A 17,025-nucleotide genomic window follows, 5' to 3' on the forward strand; every position below is an offset into this window, starting at 1 on the left:
TTCATTTATCGGAGTTGAATCTTGTTTGATTTGTTTGAAGACGTTTCACCTCTCATCCAAGATCCGTTCTAGGCAGATTTGATGATATGACGCTCATAGGCTATATAGCCTTTTCTTTTTGGGGGGAATGGATTGGAGGCTGCTCCAACATTGACGTTTGGACTGTGACAAAGCAAAATGGACAACCTCCACCAGAATAAATGTTTCAAGAAAATAAGTTTGAGTTGTATTAACTTCAAAAGGCCATTTTCTTGCGGCTGCTCTCGCTTACGGCCATACCACCCTGAGAACGCCCGATCTCGTCCGATCTCGGAAGCTAAGCAGGGTCGGGCCTGGTTAGTACTTGGATGGGAGACCGCCTGGGAATACCAGGTGCTGTAAGCTTTTTGCACTCCTCCACTGGGTCAGCAGAGGCCGCCAGTGTTCCTGATAATTATCCAGCCAGATGTTATTCACTTCTTAAGTACTTCTAACATTGAGATTTAATGTTGCACTATTGTACATCGTTTTAGATTTAATATTTTATGAGTGTGTGTGTGTGTGTGTGTGTCGCAAGGATGATCGGCGGTGGAGGAGACAGAGGGAGACGGGAGCTTCTTTACTCCAAAAATTTATTTTTATTTTCCAAAAATAAAGTGGTGTCAGAAGATGCCAGGTTGAATCCATACAATAACATACAGACCCTGCACACTTTTACACACCACAACTTTGACTCTTTCTCCAACAATTCTTTTTTTCTCCAAAATAACAACCAACCAACTCAACATCCCACCCCGTCTGGGGTCTACTCCAGGGCTTCTATAGCTGTAGCCCTCCTACAGGTGAAAACAATTATCAAAATTATTACGCTAACTAATACATTTACAAACTCAAAATAACAATCCGAACAGAAAATATAAAATATGCGTAAAACGCCCAAAACAAATTTCCACCATCAAAACCACCCAGTGCATAGTAAAATACATGTTCAACTTACTCTTATAAAACACCCCCGCTAAAATAGATTGTGCCGTAGCACCTCGCGAAACCCCTCCATGTATACAATCATTGAGCAGTCCATCGGTTTCCCCGAACCAGGAAGTATGTCCTGCTGGTGAGCTATTGAAATATTGGTGCTTTTGATAAATGACAAACAAATAAACCTCGATGCTTTTAAACAGCCATAGTGTGAGTGTGATTCTTTGGGCAACGTTAAACAGACGGGAGGTGACACGGTGAGGCAATATGACGCGCGTTGTTTACTTGGGTGGAACTAATTGTAACATAAATGCCGGTTGGCCATGCCGTGCATGTCGGCTACAATGTATTCCAATAAGAAGCTATGGTAAAAAGTGGTGTGTGTGAAATGCTTCAACCGAGTAAACCAAGACAGAACGGAATGGAAATGAAATGCAAACGTGTCGGCGTAAGTGGCACGGCTCACTCCGTGCGTGTGTGTCTGTGTACGTGTGTTTGTGTTTAAATAAAATTGAATTTCCCACTTTGGTCCACACTATTGTCAACATTTCTGTCTTCGCAAAAGCCAACTCAAGGCGGCAGAGTCCGGAATTGAAAACAATATCTAAAGAACTCAAGTATCATACTAACAACACTAATATTCCATCTGTCTCTCCCCAACTGAATTAACTCCCCACCTATCTCATCAGAATATTTGTAACAGAATAAGCAGATAACGTAGCATTTCCCTGTTCATATCTGCTACTTGCAATTTAGAATTTGTCAATAAAACTATGCTATGACACAAACTACAGTTTAATAGACGGCTGTGCTCCTAAAAAGAGCAGCATTTGTGGCTCATAAACCTCACAGACACTGCTTTGCTCTTTAAACATTTTTATGATGGTGAATTTTTCAATCAAATATCTTCCGTTTGATAATGCCCAAAGCGGGATTCGAACTCTCCCTCTGGGGTCTTCAGGAGGTTTCAATCAGGTTGTCTGTTACAGCAATTCTCGACTGGCCAGCACCGGCCTGGGATCAATTCCCGGCCATGGCACATTGCGTTTAACTTGATTTCATTTATCGGAGTTGAATCTTGTTTGATTTGTTTGAAGACGTTTCACCTCTCATCCAAGAGCCGTTCTAGGCAGATTTGATGATATGACGCTCATAGGCTCTATAGCCTTTTCTTTTTGGGGGGAATGGATGGGAGGCTGCTCCAACATTGAGGTTTGGACTGTGACAAAGCAAAATGGACAACCTCCACCAGAATAAAGTGTTTCAAGAAAATAAGTTTGAGTTGTATTAACTTCAAAAGGCCATTTTCTTGCGGCTGCTCTCGCTTACGGCCATACCACCCTGAGAACGCCCGATCTCGTCCGATCTCGGAAGCTAAGCAGGGTCGGGCCTGGTTAGTACTTGGATGGGAGACCGCCTGGGAATACCAGGTGCTGTAAGCTTTTTGCACTCCTCCACTGGGTCAGCAGAGGCCGCCAGTGTTCCTGATAATTATCCAGCCAGATGTTATTCACTTCTTAAGTACTTCTAACATTGAGATTTAATGTTGCACTATTGTACATCGTTTTAGATTTAATATTTAACTCCTGTACATAGTTTGGGATTTAATGTTGAACTATGTATATAGTTTGAGATTTAATGTTTTATGAGTGTGTGTGTGTGTGTGTGGCAAGGATGATCGGCGGTGGAGGAGACAGAGGGAGACGGGAGCTTCTTTACTCCAAAAATTTATTTTTATTTTCCAAAAATAAAGTGGTGTCAGAAGATGCCAGGTTGAATCCATACAATAACATACAGACCCTGCACACTTTTACACACCACAACTTTGACTCTTTCTCCAACAATTCTTTTTTTCTCCAAAATAACAACCAACCAACTCAACATCCCACCCCGTCTGGGGTCTACTACAGGGCTAATATAGCTGTAGCCCTCCTACAGGTGAAACCAATTATCAAAATTATTACGCTAACTAATACATTTACAAACTCAAAATAACAATCCGAACAGAAAATATAAAATATGCGTAAAACGCCCAAAACAAATGTCCACCATCAAAACCACCCAGTGCATAGTAAAATACATGTTCAACTTACTCTTATAAAACACCCCCGCTAAAATAGATTGTGCCGTAGCACCTCGCGAAACCCCTCCATGTATACAATCATTGAGCAGTCCATCGGTTTCCCCGAACCAGGAAGTATGTCCTGCTGGTGAGCTATTGAAATATTGGTGCTTTTGATAAATGACAAACAAATAAACCTCGATGCTTTTAAACAGCCATAGTGTGAGTGTGATTCTTTGGGCAACGTTAAACAGACGGGAGGTGACACGGTGAGGCAATATGACGCGCGTTGTTTACTTGGGTGGAACTAATTGTAACATAAATGCCGGTTGGCCATGCCGTGCATGTCGGCTACAATGTATTCCAATAAGAAGCTATGGCAAAAAGTGGTGTGTGTGAAATGCTTCAACCGAGTAAACCAAGACAGAACGGAATGGAAATGAAATGCAAACGTGTCGGCGTAAGTGGCACGGCTCACTCCGTGCGTGTGTGTGTCTGTGTACTTGTGTTTAAATAAAATTGAATTTCCCACTTTGGTCACACTATTGTCAACATTTCTGTCTTCGCAAAAGCCAACTCAAGGCGGCAGAGTCCGGAATTGAAAACAATATCTAAAGAACTCAAGTATCATACTAACAACACTAATATTCCATCTGTCTATCCCCAACTGAATTAACTCCCCACCTATCTCATCAGAATATTTGTAACAGAATAAGCAGATAACGTAGCATTTCCCTGTTCATATCTGCTACTTGCAATTTAGAATTTGTCAATAAAACTATGCTATGACACAAACTACAGTTTAATAGACTGCTGTGCTCCTAAAAGAGCAGCATTTGTGGCTCATAAACCTCACAGACACTGCTTTGCTCTTTAAACATTTTTATGATGGTGAATTTTTCAATCAAATATCTTCCGTTTGATAATGCCCAAAGCGGGATTCGAACTCTCCCTCTGGGGTCTTCAGGAGGTTTCAATCAGGTTGTCTGTTACAGCGATTCTCGACTGGCCCGCACCGGCCCGGGATCGATTCCCGGCCATGGCACATTGCGTTTAACTTGATTTCATTTATCGGAGTTGAATCTTGTTTGATTTTTTTTGAAGACGTTTCACCTCTCATCCAAGAGCCGTTCTAGGCAGATTTGATGATATGACGCTCATAGGCTATATAGCCTTTTCTTTTTGGGGGGAATGGATTGGAGGCTGCTCCAACATTGACGTTTGGACTGTGACAAAGCAAAATGGACAACCTCCACCAGAATAAGTGTTTCAAGAAAATAAGTTTGAGTTGTATTAACTTCAAAAGGCCATTTTCTTGCGGCTGCTCTCGCTTACGGCCATACCACCCTGAGAACGCCCGATCTCGTCCGATCTCGGAAGCTAAGCAGGGTCGGGCCTGGTTAGTACTTGGATGGGAGACCGCCTGGGAATACCAGGTGCTGTAAGCTTTTTGCACTCCTCCACTGGGTCAGCAGAGGCCGCCAGTGTTCCTGATAATTATCCAGCCAGATGTTGTTCACTTCTTAAGTACTTCTAACATTGAGATTTAATGTTGCACTATTGTACATCGTTTTAGATTTAATATTTAACTCCTGTACATAGTTTGGGATTTAATGTTGAACTATGTATATAGTTTGAGATTTAATGTTTTACGAGTGTGTGTGTGTGTGTGTGTGGCAAGGATGATCGGCGGTGGAGGAGACAGAGGGAGACGGGAGCTTCTTTACTCCAAAAATTTATTTTTATTTTCCAAAAATAAAGTGGTGTCAGAAGATGCCAGGTTGAATCCATACAATAACATACAGACCCTGCACACTTTTACACACCACAACTTTGACTCTTTCTCCAACAATTCTTTTTTTCTCCAAAATAACAACCAACCAACTCAACATCCCACCCCGTCTTGGGTCTACTACAGGGCTAATATAGCTGTAGCCCTCCTACAGGTGAAACCAATTATCAAAATTATTACGCTAACTAATACATTTACAAACTCAAAATAACAATCGAACAGAAAATATAAAATATGCGTAAAACGCCCAAAACTAATTTCCACCATCAAAACCACCCAGTGCATAGTAAAATACATGTTCATCTTACTCTTATAAAACACCCCCGCTAAAATAGATTGTGCCGTAGCACCTCGCGAAACCCCTCCATGTATACAATCATTGAGCAGTCCATCGGTTTCCCCGAACCAGGAAGTATGTCCTGCTGGTGAGCTATTGAAATATTGGTGCTTTTGATAAATGACAAACAAATAAACCTCGATGCTTTTAAACAGCCATAGTGTGAGTGTGATTCTTTGGGCAACGTTAAACAGACGGGAGGTGACACGGTGAGGCAATATGACGCGCGTTGTTTACTTGGGTGGAACTAATTGGAACATAAATGCCGGTTGGCCATGCCGTGCATGTCGGCTACAATGTATTCCAATAAGAAGCTATGGTAAAAAGTGGTGTGTGTGAAATGCTTCAACCGAGTAAACCAAGACAGAACGGAATGGAAATGAAATGCAAACGTGTCGGCGTAAGTGGCACGGCTCACTCCGTGCGTGTGTGTGTCTGTGTACGTGTGTTTGTGTTTAAATAAAATTGAATTTCCCACTTTGGTCCACACTATTGTCAACATTTCTGTCTTCGCAAAAGCCAACTCAAGGCGGCAGAGTCCGGAATTGAAAACAATATCTAAAGAACTCAAGTATCATACTAACAACACTAATATTCCATCTGTCTATCCCCAACTGAATTAACTCCCCACCTATCTCATCAGATTATTTGTAACAGAATAAGCAGATAACGTAGCATTTCCCTGTTCATATCTGCGACTTGCAATTTAGAATTTGTCAATAAAACTATGCTATGACACAAACTACAGTTTAATAGACTGCTGTGCTCCTAAAAGAGCAGCATTTGTGGCTCATAAACCTCACAGACACTGCTTTGCTCTTTAAACATTTTTATGATCGGTGAATTTTTCAATCAAATATCTTCCGTTTGATAATGCCCAAAGCGGGATTCGAACTCTCCCTCTGGGGTCTTCAGGAGGTTTCAATCAGGTTGTCTGTTACAGCGATTCTCGACTGGCCCGCACCGGCCCGGGATCGATTCCCGGCCATGGCACATTGCGTTTAACTTGATTTCATTTATCGGAGTTGAATCTTGTTTGATTTGTTTGAAGACGTTTCACCTCTCATCCAAGAGCCGTTCTAGGCAGATTTGATGATATGACGCTCATAGGCTATATAGCCTTTTCTTTTTGGGGGGAATGGATTGGAGGCTGCTCCAACATTGACGTTTGGACTGTGACAAAGCAAAATGGACAACCTCCACCAGAATAAGTGTTTCAAGAAAATAAGTTTGAGTTGTATTAACTTCAAAAGGCCATTTTCTTGCGGCTGCTCTCGCTTACGGCCATACCACCCTGAGAACGCCCGATCTCGTCCGATCTCGGAAGCTAAGCAGGGTCGGGCCTGGTTAGTACTTGGATGGGAGACCGCCTGGGAATACCAGGTGCTGTAAGCTTTTTGCACTCCTCCACTGGGTCAGCAGAGGCCGCCAGTGTTCCTGATAATTATCCAGCCAGATGTAATTCACTTCTTAAGTACTTCTAACATTGAGATTTAATGTTGCACTATTGTACATCGTTTTAGATTTAATATTTAACTCCTGTACATAGTTTGGGATTTAATGTTGAACTATGTATATAGTTTGAGATTTAATGTTTTATGAGTGTGTGTGTGTGTGTGTGTGTCGCAAGGATGATCGGCGGTGGAGGAGACAGAGGGAGACGGGAGCTTCTTTACTCCAAAAATTTATTTTTATTTTCCAAAAATAAAGTGGTGTCAGAAGATGCCAGGTTGAATCCATACAATAACATACAGACCCTGCACACTTTTACACACCACAACTTTGACTCTTTCTCCAACAATTCTTTTTTTCTCCAAAATAACAACCAACCAACTCAACATCCCACCCCGTCTGGGGTCTACTACAGGGCTAATATAGCTGTAGCCCTCCTACAGGTGAAACCAATTATCAAAATTATTACGCTAACTAATACATTTACAAACTCAAAATAACAATCGAACAGAAAATATAAAATATGCGTAAAACGCCCAAAACAAATTTCCACCATCAAAACCACCCAGTGCATAGTAAAATACATGTTCAACTTACTCTTCTAAAACACCCCCTCTAAAATAGATTGTGCCGTAGCACCTCGCGAAACCCCTCCATGTATACAATCATTGAGCAGTCCATCGGTTTCCCCGAACCAGGAAGTATGTCCTGCTGGTGAGCTATTGAAATATTGGTGCTTTTGATAAATGACAAACAAATAAACCTCGATGCTTTTAAACAGCCATAGCGTGAGTGTGATTCTTTGGGCAACGTTAAACAGACGGGAGGTGACACGGTGAGGCAATATGACGCGCGTTGTTTACTTGGGTGGAAATAATTGTAACATAAATGCCGGTTGGCCATGCCGTGCATGTCGGCTACAATGTATTCCAATAAGAAGCTATGGTAAAAAGTGGTGTGTGTGAAATGCTTCAACCGAGTAAACCAAGACAGAACGGAATGGAAATGAAATGCAAACGTGTCGGCGTAAGTGGCACGGCTCACTCCGTGCGTGTGTGTGTCTGTGTACGTGTGTTTGTGTTTAAATAAAATTGAATTTCCCACTTTGGTCCACACTATTGTCAACATTTCTGTCTTCGCAAAAGCCAACTCAAGGCGGCAGAGTCCGGAATTGAAAACAATATCTAAAGAACTCAAGTATCATACTAACAACACTAATATTCCGTCTGTCTATCCCCAACTGAATTAACTCCCCACCTATCTCATCAGAATATTTGTAACAGAATAAGCAGATAACGTAGCATTTCCCTGTTCATATCTGCTACTTGCAATTTAGAATTTGTCAATAAAACTATGCTATGACACAAACTACAGTTTAATAGACTGCTGTGCTCCTAAAAAGAGCAGCATTTGTGGCTCATAAACCTCACAGACACTGCTTTGCTCTTTAAACATTTTTATGATGGTGAATTTTTCAATCAAATATCTTCCGTTTGATAATGCCCAAAGCGGGATTCGAACTCTCCCTCTGGGGTCTTCAGGAGGTTTCAATCAGGTTGTCTGTTACAGCGATTCTCGACTGGCCCGCACCGGCCCGGGATCGATTCCCGGCCATGGCACATTGCGTTTAACTTGATTTCATTTATCGGAGTTGAATCTTGTTTGATTTGTTTGAAGACGTTTCACCTCTCATCCAAGAGCCGTTCTAGGCAGATTTGATGATATGACGCTCATAGGCTATATAGCCTTTTCTTTTGGGGGGGAATGGATTGGAGGCTGCTCCAGCATTGACGTTTGGACTGTGACAAAGCAAAATGGACAACCTCCACCAGAATAAGTGTTTCAAGAAAATAAGTTTGCGTTGTATTAACTTCAAAAGGCCATTTTCTTGCGGCTGATCTCGCTTACGGCCATACCACCCTGAGAACGCCCGATCTCGTCCGATCTCGGAAGCTAAGCAGGGTCGGGCCTGGTTAGTACTTGGATGGGAGACCGCCTGGGAATACCAGGTGCTGTAAGCTTTTTGCACTCCTCCACTGGGTCAGCAGAGGCCGCCAGTGTTCCTGATAATTATCCAGCCAGATGTTATTCACTTCTTAAGTACTTCTAACATTGAGATTTAATGTTGCACTATTGTACATCGTTTTAGATTTAATATTTAACTCCTGTACATAGTTTGGGATTTAATGTTGAACTATGTATATAGTTTGAGATTTAATGTTTTATGAGTGTGTGTGTGTGTGTGTCGCAAGGATGATCGGCGGTGGAGGAGACAGAGGGAGACGGGAGCTTCTTTACTCCAAAAATTTATTTTTATTTTCCAAAAATAAAGTGGTGTCAGAAGATGCCAGGTTGAATCCATACAATAACATACAGACCCTGCACACTTTTACACACCACAACTTTGACTCTTTCTCCAACAATTCTTTTTTTCTCCAAAATAACAACCAACCAACTCAACATCCCACCCCGTCTTGGGTCTACTACAGGGCTAATATAGCTGTAGCCCTCCTACAGGTGAAACCAATTATCAAAATTATTACGCTAACTAATACATTTACAAACTCAAAATAACAATCGAACAGAAAATATAAAATATGCGTAAAACGCCCAAAACTAATTTCCACCATCAAAACCACCCAGTGCATAGTAAAATACATGTTCATCTTACTCTTATAAAACACCCCCGCTAAAATAGATTGTGCCGTAGCACCTCGCGAAACCCCTCCATGTATACAATCATTGAGCAGTCCATCGGTTTCCCCGAACCAGGAAGTATGTCCTGCTGGTGAGCTATTGAAATATTGGTGCTTTTGATAAATGACAAACAAATAAACCTCGATGCTTTTAAACAGCCATAGTGTGAGTGTGATTCTTTGGGCAACGTTAAACAGACGGGAGGTGACACGGTGAGGCAATATGACGCGCGTTGTTTACTTGGGTGGAACTAATTGTAACATAAATGCCGGTTGGCCATGCCGTGCATGTCGGCTACAATGTATTCCAATAAGAAGCTATGGTAAAAAGTGGTGTGTGTGAAATGCTTCAACCGAGTAAACCAAGACAGAACGGAATGGAAATGAAATGCAAACGTGTCGGCGTAAGTGGCACGGCTCACTCCGTGCGTGTGTGTGTCTGTGTACGTGTGTTTGTGTTTAAATAAAATTGAATTTCCCACTTTGGTCCACACTATTGGCAACATTTCTGTCTTCGCAAAAGCCAACTCAAGGCGGCAGAGTCCGGAAATGAAAACAATATCTAAAGAACTCAAGTATCATACTAACAACACTAATATTCCATCTGTCTATCCCCAACTGAATTAACTCCCCACCTATCTCATCAGAATATTTGTAACAGAATAAGCAGATAACGTAGCATTTCCCTGTTCATATCTGCTACTTGCAATTTAGAATTTGTCAATAAAACTATGCTATGACACAAACTACAGTTTAATAGACTGCTGTGCTCCTAAAAGAGCAGCATTTGTGGCTCATAAACCTCACAGACACTGCTTTGCTCTTTAAACATTTTTATGATCGTGAATTTTTCAATCAAATATCTTCCGTTTGATAATGCCCAAAGCGGGATTCGAACTCTCCCTCTGGGGTCTTCAGGAGGTTTCAATCAGGTTGTCTGTTACAGCGATCTCGACTGGCCCGCACCGGCCCGGGATCGATTCCCGGCCATGGCACATTGCGTTTAACTTGATTTCATTTATCGGAGTTGAATCTTGTTTGATTTGTTTGAAGACGTTTCACCTCTCATCCAAGATCCGTTCTAGGCAGATTTGATGATATGACGCTCATAGGCTATATAGCCTTTTCTTTTTGGGGGGAATGGATTGGAGGCTGCTCCAACATTGACGTTTGGACTGTGACAAAGCAAAATGGACAACCTCCACCAGAATAAATGTTTCAAGAAAATAAGTTTGAGTTGTATTAACTTCAAAAGGCCATTTTCTTGCAGCTGCTTTCGCTTACGGCCATACCACCCTGAGAACGCCCGATCTCGTCCGATCTCGGAAGCTAAGCAGGGTCGGGCCTGGTTAGTACTTGGATGGGAGACCGCCTGGGAATACCAGGTGCTGTAAGCTTTTTGCACTCCTCCACTGGGTCAGCAGAGGCCGCCAGTGTTCCTGATAATTATCCAGCCAGATGTTATTCACTTCTTAAGTACTTCTAACATTGAGATTTAATGTTGCACTATTGTACATCGTTTTAGATTTAATATTTAACTCCTGTACATAGTTTGGGATTTAATGTTGAACTATGTATATAGTTTGAGATTTAATGTTTTATGAGTGTGTGTGTGTGTGTGTGTGTGGCAAGGATGATCGGCGGTGGAGGAGACAGAGGGAGACGGGAGCTTCTTTACTCCAAAAATTTATTTTTATTTTCCAAAAATAAAGTGGTGTCAGAAGATGCCAGGTTGAATCCATACAATAACATACAGACCCTGCACACTTTTACACACCACAACTTTGACTCTTTCTCCAACAATTCTTTTTTTCTCCAAAATAACAACCAACCAACTCAACATCCCACCCCGTCTGGGGTCTACTACAGGGCTTATATAGCTGTAGCCCTCCTACAGGTGAAACCAATTATCAAAATTATTACGCTAACTAATACATTTACAAACTCAAAATAACAACCGAACAGAAAATATAAAATATGCGTAAAACGCCCAAAACAAATTTCCACCATCAAAACCACCCAGTGCATAGTAAAATACATGTTCAACTTACTCTTATAAAACACCCCCGCTAAAATAGATTGTGCCGTAGCACCTCGCGAAACCCCTCCATGTATACAATCATTGAGCAGTCCATCGGTTTCCCCGAACCAGGAAGTATGTCCTGCTGGTGAGCTATTGAAATATTGGTGCTTTTGATAAATGACAAACAAATAAACCTCGATGCTTTTAAACAGCCATAGTGTGAGTGTGATTCTTTGGGCAACGTTAAACAGACGGGAGGTGACACGGTGAGGCAATATGACGCGCGTTGTTTACTTGGGTGGAAATAATTGTAACATAAATGCCGGTTGGCCATGCCGTGCATGTCGGCTACAATGTATTCCAATAAGAAGCTATGGTAAAAAGTGGTGTGTGTGAAATGCTTCAACCGAGTAAACCAAGACAGAACGGAATGGAAATGAAATGCAAACGTGTCGGCGTAAGTGGCACGGCTCACTCCGTGCGTGTGTGTGTCTGTGTACGTGTGTTTGTGTTTAAATAAAATTGAATTTCCCACTTTGGTCCACACTATTGTCAACATTTCTGTCTTCGCAAAAGCCAACTCAAGGCGGCAGAGTCCGGAATTGAAAACAATATCTAAAGAACTCAAGTATCATACTAACAACACTAATATTCCATCTGTCTATCCCCAACTGAATTAACTCCCCACCTATCTCATCAGAATATTTGTAACAGAATAAGCAGATAACGTAGCATTTCCCTGTTCATATCTGCTACTTGCAATTTAGAATTTGTCAATAAAACTATGCTATGACACAAACTACAGTTTAATAGACTGCTGTGCTCCTAAAAAGAGCAGCATTTGTGGCTCATAAACCTCACAGACACTGCTTTGCTCTTTAAACATTTTTATGATCGTGAATTTTTCAATCAAATATCTTCCGTTTGATAATGCCCAAAGCGGGATTCGAACTCTCCCTCTGGGGTCTTCAGGAGGTTTCAATCAGGTTGTCTGTTACAGCAATTCTCGACTGGCCCGCACCGGCCCGGGATCGATTCCCGGCCATGGCACATTGCGTTTAACTTGATTTCATTTATCGGAGTTGAATCTTGTTTGATTTGTTTGAAGACGTTTCACCTCTCATCCAAGAGCCGTTCTAGGCAGATTTGATGATATGACGCTCATAGGCTATATAGCCTTTTCTTTTGGGGGGGAATGGATTGGAGGCTGCTCCAACATTGACGTTTGGACTGTGACAAAGCAAAATGGACAACCTCCACCAGAATAAGTGTTTCAAGAAAATAAGTTTGCGTTGTATTAACTTCAAAAGGCCATTTTCTTGCGGCTGCTCTCGCTTACGGCCATACCACCCTGAGAACGCCCGATCTCGTCCGATCTCGGAAGCTAAGCAGGGTCGGGCCTGGTTAGTACTTGGATGGGAGACCGCCTGGGAATACCAGGTGCTGTAAGCTTTTTGCACTCCTCCACTGGGTCAGCAGAGGCCGCCAGTGTTCCTGATAATTATCCAGCCAGATGTTATTCACTTCTTAAGTACTTCTAACATTGAGATTTAATGTTGCACTATTGTACATCGTTTTAGATTTAATATTTAACTCCTGTACATAGTTTGGGATTTAATGTTGAACTATGTATATAGTTTGAGATTTAATGTTTTATGAGTGTGTGTGTGTGTGTGTGTCGCAAGGATGATCGGCGGTGGAGGAGACAGAGGGAGACGGGAGCTTCTTTACTCCAAAAATTTATTTTTATTTTCCAAAAATAAAGTGGTGTCAGAAGATGCCAGGTTGAATCCATACAATAACATACAGACCCTGCACACTTTTACACACCACAACTTTGACTCTTTCTCCAACAATTCTTTTTTTCTCCAAAATAACAACCAACCAACTCAACATCCCACCCCGTCTGGGGTCTACTACAGGGCTTATATAGCTGTAGCCCTCCTACAGGTGAAACCAATTATCAAAATTATTACGCTAACTAATACATTTACAAACTCAAAATAACAATGAACAGAAAATATAAAATATGCGTAAAACGCCCAAAACAAATTTCCACCATCAAAACCACCCAGTGCATAGTAAAATACATGTTCAACTTACTCTTATAAAACACCCCCGCTAAAATAGATTGTGCCGTAGCACCTCGCGAAACCCCTCCATGTATACAATCATTGAGCAGTCCATCGGTTTCCCCGAACCAGGAAGTATGTCCTGCTGGTGAGCTATTGAAATATTGGTGCTTTTGATAAATGACAAACAAATAAACCTCGATGCTTTTAAACAGCCATAGTGTGAGTGTGATTCTTTGGGCAACGTTAAACAGACGGGAGGTGACACGGTGAGGCAATATGACGCGCGTTGTTTACTTGGGTGGAACTAATTGTAACATAAATGCCGGTTGGCCATGCCGTGCATGTCGGCTACAATGTATTCCAATAAGAAGCTATGGTAAAAAGTGGTGTGTGTGAAATGCTTCAACCGAGTAAACCAAGACAGAACGGAATGGAAATGAAATGCAAACGTGTCGGCGTAAGTGGCACGGCTCACTCCGTGCGTGTGTGTGTCTGTGTACGTGTGTTTGTGTTTAAATAAAATTGAATTTCCCACCTTGGTCCACACTATTGTCAACATTTCTGTCTTCGCAAAAGCCAACTCAAGGCGGCAGAGTCCGGAATTGAAAACAATATCTAAAGAACTCAAGTATCATACTAACAACACTAATATTCCATCTGTCTATCCCCAACTGAATTAACTCCCCACCTATCTCATCAGAATATTTGTAACAGAATAAGCAGATAACGTAGCATTTCCCTGTTCATATCTGCTACTTGCAATTTAGAATTTGTCAATAAAACTATGCTATGACACAAACTACAGTTTAATAGACTGCTGTGCTCCTAAAAAGAGCAGCATTTGTGGCTCATAAACCTCACAGACACTGCTTTGCTCTTTAAACATTTTTATGATCGTGAATTTTTCAATCAAATATCTTCCGTTTGATAATGCCCAAAGCGGGATTCGAACTCTCCCTCTGGGGTCTTCAGGAGGTTTCAATCAGGTTGTCTGTTACAGCGATTCTCGACTGGCCCGCACCGGCCCGGGATCGATTCCCGGCCATGGCACATTGCGTTTAACTTGATTTCATTTATCGGAGTTGAATCTTGTTTGATTTGTTTGAAGACGTTTCACCTCTCATCCAAGAGCCGTTCTAGGCAGATTTGATGATATGACGCTCATAGGCTATATAGCCTTTTCTTTTTGGGGGGAATGGATTGGAGGCTGCTCCAACATTGACGTTTGGACTGTGACAAAGCAAAATGGACAACCTCCACCAGAATAAATGTTTCAAGAAAATAAGTTTGAGTTGTATTAACTTCAAAAGGCCATTTTCTTGCGGCTGCTCTCGCTTACGGCCATACCACCCTGAGAACGCCCGATCTCGTCCGATCTCGGAAGCTAAGCAGGGTCGGGCCTGGTTAGTACTTGGATGGGAGACCGCCTGGGAATACCAGGTGCTGTAAGCTTTTTGCACTCCTCCACTGGGTCAGCAGAGGCCGCCAGTGTTCCTGATAATTATCCAGCCAGATGTTATTCACTTCTTAAGTACTTCTAACATTGAGATTTAATGTTGCACTATTGTACATCGTTTTAGATTTAATATTTAACTCCTGTACATAGTTTGGGATTTAATGTTGAACTATGTATATAGTTTGAGATTTAATGTTTATGAGTGTGTGTGTGTGTGTGGCAAGGATGATCGGCGGTGGAGGAGACAGAGGGAGACGGGAGCTTCTTTACTCCAAAAATTTATTTTTATTTTCCAAAAATAAAGTGGTGTCAGAAGATGCCAGGTTGAATCCATACAATAACATACAGACCCTGCACACTTTTACACACCACAACTTTGACTCTTTCTCCAACAATTCTTTTTTTCTCCAAAATAACAACCAACCAACTCAACATCCCACCCCGTCTGGGGTCTACTACAGGGCTAGATAGCTGTAGCCCTCCTACAGGTGAAACCAATTATCAAAATTATTACGCTAACTAATACATTTACAAACTCAAAATAACAATCGAACAGAAAATATAAAATATGCGTAAAACGCCCAAAACAAATTTCCACCATCAAAACCACCCAGTGCATAGTAAAATACATGTTCAACTTACTCTTATAAAACACCCCCGCTAAAATAGATTGTGCCGTAGCACCTCGCGAAACCCCTCCATGTATACAATCATTGAGCAGTCCATCGGTTTCCCCGAACCAGGAAGTATGTCCTGCTGGTGAGCTATTGAAATATTGGTGCTTTTGATAAATGACAAACAAATAAACCTCGATGCTTTTAAACAGCCATAGTGTGAGTGTGATTCTTTGGGCAACGTTAAACAGACGGGAGGTGACACGGTGAGGCAATATGACGCGCGTTGTTTACTTGGGTGGAACTAATTGTAACATAAATGCCGGTTGGCCATGCCGTGCATGTCGGCTACAATGTATTCCAATAAGAAGCTATGGTAAAAAGTGGTGTGTGTGAAATGCTTCAACCGAGTAAACCAAGACAGAACGGAATGGAAATGAAATGCAAACGTGTCGGCGTAAGTGGCACGGCTCACTCCGTGCGTGTGTGTGTCTGTGTACGTGTGTTTGTGTTTAAATAAAATTGAATTTCCCACTTTGGTCCACACTATTGTCAACATTTCTGTCTTCGCAAAAGCCAACTCAAGGCGGCAGAGTCCGGAATTGAAAACAATATCTAAAGAACTCAAGTATCATACTAACAACACTAATATTCCATCTGTCTATCCCCAACTGAATTAACTCCCCACCTATCTCATCAGAATATTTGTAACAGAATAAGCAGATAACGTAGCATTTCCCTGTTCATATCTGCGACTTGCAATTTAGAATTTGTCAATAAAACTATGCTATGACACAAACTACAGTTTAATAGACTGCTGTGCTCCTAAAAAGAGCAGCATTTGTGGCTCATAAACCTCACAGACACTGCTTTGCTCTTTAAACATTTTTATGATGGTGAATTTTTCAATCAAATATCTTCCGTTTGATAATGCCCAAAGCGGGATTCGAACTCTCCCTCTGGGGTCTTCAGGAGGTTTCAATCAGGTTGTCTGTTACAGCGAATTCTCGACTGGCCCGCACCGGCCCGGGATCGATTCCCGGCCATGGCACATTGCGTTTAACTTGATTTCATTTATCGGAGTTGAATCTTGTTTGATTTGTTTGAAGACGTTTCACCTCTCATCCAAGAGCCGTTCTAGGCAGATTTGATGATATGACGCTCATAGGCTATATAGCCTTTTCTTTTTGGGGGGAATGGATTGGAGGCTGCTCCAACATTGACGTTTGGACTGTGACAAAGCAAAATGGACAACCTCCACCAGAATAAGTGTTTCAAGAAAATAAGTTTGCGTTGTATTAACTTCAAAAGGCCATTTTCTTGCGGTTGATCTCGCTTACGGCCATACCACCCTGAGAACGCCCGATCTCGTCCGATCTCGGAAGCTAAGCAGGGTCGGGCCTGGTTAGTACTTGGATGGGAGACCGCCTGGGAATACCAGGTGCTGTAAGCTTTTTGCACTCCTCCACTGGGTCAGCAGAGGCCGCCACTGTTCCTGATAATTATCCAGCCAGATGTTATTCACTTCTTAAGTACTTCTAACATTGAGATTTAATGTTGC

At 41.9% G+C, this 17,025-nt stretch overlaps 9 non-coding genes across 9 annotated transcripts; all 9 read left to right on the plus strand.

The window, feature by feature from the left end:
* The first annotated feature begins 265 nt into the window (after window positions 1-265).
* On the plus strand, window positions 266-384 carry LOC115247779 (5S ribosomal RNA). Its single transcript, XR_003886877.1, has one exon. It is a non-coding gene; the product is annotated as a 5S ribosomal RNA (ribosomal RNA).
* A 1,896-nt stretch (window positions 385-2,280) lies between these two features.
* Window positions 2,281-2,399, plus strand: LOC115247780 (5S ribosomal RNA). Its single transcript, XR_003886878.1, has one exon. It is a non-coding gene; the product is annotated as a 5S ribosomal RNA (ribosomal RNA).
* A 1,949-nt stretch (window positions 2,400-4,348) lies between these two features.
* LOC115247781 (5S ribosomal RNA) lies at window positions 4,349-4,467 on the plus strand. Its single transcript, XR_003886879.1, has one exon. It is a non-coding gene; the product is annotated as a 5S ribosomal RNA (ribosomal RNA).
* Window positions 4,468-6,424: 1,957 nt separating this feature from the next.
* On the plus strand, window positions 6,425-6,543 carry LOC115247782 (5S ribosomal RNA). The gene has a single exon (XR_003886880.1). It is a non-coding gene; the product is annotated as a 5S ribosomal RNA (ribosomal RNA).
* A 1,959-nt stretch (window positions 6,544-8,502) lies between these two features.
* LOC115247783 (5S ribosomal RNA) lies at window positions 8,503-8,621 on the plus strand. Its single transcript, XR_003886881.1, has one exon. It is a non-coding gene; the product is annotated as a 5S ribosomal RNA (ribosomal RNA).
* A 1,953-nt stretch (window positions 8,622-10,574) lies between these two features.
* Window positions 10,575-10,693, plus strand: LOC115247784 (5S ribosomal RNA). The gene has a single exon (XR_003886882.1). It is a non-coding gene; the product is annotated as a 5S ribosomal RNA (ribosomal RNA).
* Window positions 10,694-12,652: 1,959 nt separating this feature from the next.
* Window positions 12,653-12,771, plus strand: LOC115247785 (5S ribosomal RNA). The gene has a single exon (XR_003886883.1). It is a non-coding gene; the product is annotated as a 5S ribosomal RNA (ribosomal RNA).
* Window positions 12,772-14,727: 1,956 nt separating this feature from the next.
* LOC115247786 (5S ribosomal RNA) lies at window positions 14,728-14,846 on the plus strand. Its single transcript, XR_003886884.1, has one exon. It is a non-coding gene; the product is annotated as a 5S ribosomal RNA (ribosomal RNA).
* A 1,952-nt stretch (window positions 14,847-16,798) lies between these two features.
* Window positions 16,799-16,917, plus strand: LOC115247788 (5S ribosomal RNA). The gene has a single exon (XR_003886886.1). It is a non-coding gene; the product is annotated as a 5S ribosomal RNA (ribosomal RNA).
* The last annotated feature ends 108 nt before the right edge of the window (window positions 16,918-17,025 follow it).

Source organism: Takifugu rubripes, chromosome 21 (genome assembly GCF_901000725.2).
Source record: "Takifugu rubripes chromosome 21, fTakRub1.2, whole genome shotgun sequence".
Lineage (NCBI taxonomy): Eukaryota > Metazoa > Chordata > Actinopteri > Tetraodontiformes > Tetraodontidae > Takifugu > Takifugu rubripes.